Genomic DNA, 3,679 nt, shown 5'->3' with positions numbered 1-3,679 from the left:
CGGGTATCGAAACCCGGATTCTAGCGTTGTAAGTCCGCAGACATACCGCTGTGCTACTGGGGGGCTATAATTAAGCGCAAAGCTACGCATTGGATTATCTCTACTGTGCCCACCAAGAGTATCGAACCTCGACATTTAGCGTTACAAACTTTCAAGCTTACCTCTGGCCCACCCCGGGGGTGGAAGGCAGTTTCTTGTTTCAATTTCAAAGTATTACGAAAAACAAAACAAGAAAAGAAACAGGTACAATGAAATACCGTTAGGATAAGTTAAAAATATGTTAACCTAACATGCTGGGTATTTAACTAATTTTAATGTTTTTCAATTCACGTGGTCTAACGATGCCCAGATGTTCTTATTTTATGTTAATTTAAGTTTTTTGCGTCAGTATTGCTAATACGATAAAATTGAGTATAGTTGATTGTTTGCTATTAAGCACAAAGCTACATAATAGGCTGTCTGTCCTGCGCCCACGACGAGTATCAAAACTCGGTTTATAAAGTTAACAGCTGACAGACTTTCCACTGTGCCACTGCGGGCGGGGGGGGGCACATTATTTGATTAAAATTTGATTTTATCTTTTAATAATCATATTCATTTTCAACTAAGAACATGAAAACAGTACAACAAACAAACTTGGTTATTAATTTATACGTACATTTGTTTTCAACTAAGAACATGAAAACAGTACAACAAACAAACTTGGTTATTAATTTATACGTACATTTGTTTTCCAAATTAATTTATTTTTTATAATAGTTCTCTTCACTAATAGGATTCAGCGCGACGCTAAACAAAACGTGTTTCGATATAAAGATATCAAGAACACTGATATTAAAGTTCCATTTTAAGAAAGTGGGTCGTGTGAATGAGTGGTCATTATTAGAGCATAAAGACTACGTACCCTTTCTTCAGCTGCCACGTAAATTCCTAAAGAAGAGAAAGAAAAAATAAACAACTGTTAACACGGAGTGGAAGCAGATTTTGTTAAAAAATAAACAGCTGTTAACACGGAGTGGAAGCAGATTTTGTTAAAAAATAAACTACTGTCAAGCAGATTTTGTTAAAACATAAACAACTGTTAACAAGGAGTAGAAACAGATTTTGTTAAAAAATAAACAACTGTTAAGCAGATTTTGTTAAAAAATAAACAGCTATTAACAAGGAGTGGAAGCAGATTTTGTTAAAAAATAAACAGCTATTAGCAAGGAGTGGAAGCAGCTTTTGTTAACAAATAAACAGCTGTTAACACGGAGTGGAAGCAGCTTTTGTTAACAAATAAACAGCTGTTAACACGGAGTGGAAGCAGATTTTGTTAACGAATAAACAGCTGTTAACACGGAGTGGAAGCAGCTTTTGTTAACAAATAAACAGCTGTTAACACGGAGTGGAAGCAGATTTTGTTAACAATAAACAGCTGTTAACACGGAGTGGAAGCAGATTTTGTTAAAAAATAAACAGCTGTTAACACGGAGTGGAAGCAGATTTTGTTAATAAATAAACAGCTGTTAACACGGAGTGGAAGCAGATTTTGTTAAAAATAAACAGCTGTTAACACGGAGTGGAAGCAGATTTTGTTAAAAAACAGCTAACAGTTTAATTAATGTATTGTAAGAAAATATTGCTGAGATTAATAACATGTTAAGAATAAAAAGAAAATTTAATCAAAACGAAATGAAATATCGTTCTGTTTGCTTTCGCCGTCGAGATCGTATATCGAATTCTAGCGTTATAAACCCTTGAGCTTACTTTTGAGTGACCGGAACACTAAATGAGACGTAAAGAATATATCTTTGATCTTACTGTCCAAAGTGAACTTATCTCATAAGTCAAGAAGTGTTATCGATCCCTTGATGTTCCCCGGTGTTACCCCCAAGTAGCACAGCTGAGTCCAGATTTCGCTACCCGTGGTGGGCAGAGCACAAATAGCCCATTGTGTAGCTTTGTGCTTAATTACAAACAAACAAAAACACCCACGGTGTTTTATATGAAAGCTTGAGGGCTAATAGTTCTAGAATTCAAGGTTCGATCTCTAAGACGGACACCACAGTAGCACAGCAGAATCCGGGTTTCGATAACCGTAGTGGGCAGAGCACAGATAGCCCATTGTGTAGCTTTGTGCTTAATTACAAACAAACAAAAACAACCCCGTGTTTTATATGTAAGCTTGAGGGCTTATATTTCTAGAATTCAAGGTTCGATCTCTAATACGGACACCACTCAGATAGCTAATTATGTAGCACACGTATCTTTTAGTTACTGCATAAGAAATCGTTGTACGTAACAATACTGAACGTGTATATTAATAAGATACATATATATAAAACAAAATCCTTACCGAGCAGAAGAAAGGCACAGACAAAAAGCCGCATCGTTATTTCTTGTATCTGGAAAAAAAAAATAAACATGTGGTGAAATGAATGAAACACTAAATATAGCTATATCGCATTAGGTTTAATCAAGAAAAACACGTAAAAAATAAATAGAAATAGACAAATCTTTTACTGTAATATCGGTTAAACAAGTATTAAAACAACTTGTCTCAGTGACACTTGAAGTCCGGTGTTCAGAAGCTAACTTACTATGGTGGACCAGGGAGCTACACTAACATGAAAAATCTTCTTTGACCTCGAGGACACAATCAGAAATCAACCTTTAAACGTATTATCAATTTTAGGAGGGAGGGGGTAAGGTCGCAGATTTGCTTTGAATTTCGCGCAAAGCTACACGAGGGCCATCTGCGCTAACCGTCCCTAACTTAGCAGTGAAAGACTAGAGTGAAAGCAGTTAGTTATCACTACCCACCGCATATTTTGGGCTACTCTTTTACCAACGAATAGTGGGATTGATTGACCGTCACATTTATAACGTCTCCGTGACTGAAAGGGGCGAGCATATTTGGTGGGACGGGGCTTCGAACCCGTGACCCGCAGATTGCAAGTCAAGCGCCCTAAGCAGCTCGCCATGTTAGGCCTAGGTAGCAGTAAACCCACAACATAGAATTAGGTAGCCCTTAGCCTTACTCTATCACATTTCAAAAACAAATGTTTCATATCGCGCGTTTGTTGCCAAGCAACGAAAATGCTCCAAGGGAAGGAAATGACACACACACAACACACAAATTAGCAAATACCAACCTCAGCTCCATCGCTTGACTTAACACTAACAGTGGCAATACTTGACCATCAGCTAATAGCAAATGTCGTTAAGTAACAAATGTGTTCAAAAGAAGCTTCATAATAAAATCTTATTCTGATAATATTTACTTTCCTTTAATTTTTTTGTATTAATTGTATTTCACCCATAATAACAGAAAACGAAAGAGATTATATTCACCACCAGAGTAACGTTCTTCCTTCCTCCCCTCCAACTAGTGTGCAACCTTCCAAAAATTTACGCGAAATCTATGTCTAGAAACTCGAGATATATTTCTGGCATCTGGGATGGAAGGTAAAGACAATGGAAAAGTATTGCATACACACAACGCTGATCACACAACTTCGTAGGCTAGAATGTAATGTTTTTTTAACATTGTGTTCATTTTAATGAGGCTCGGCATGGCCAGGTGGTTAGGGCTCTCGACTCTCAATCTGAGGGTTGTGAGTTCGAATCCCTGTCTCACCAAACATGCTCGCCCTTTCAGCCGTGGGAGCGTTATAATGTGACGGTCAATCCCACT

Source organism: Limulus polyphemus, unplaced genomic scaffold (genome assembly GCF_000517525.1).
Source record: "Limulus polyphemus unplaced genomic scaffold, Limulus_polyphemus-2.1.2 Scaffold2777, whole genome shotgun sequence".
NCBI lineage: Eukaryota > Metazoa > Arthropoda > Merostomata > Xiphosura > Limulidae > Limulus > Limulus polyphemus.
The sequence above is the reverse complement of the archived record's forward strand: the minus strand, read 5'-3'. Positions refer to the sequence as shown.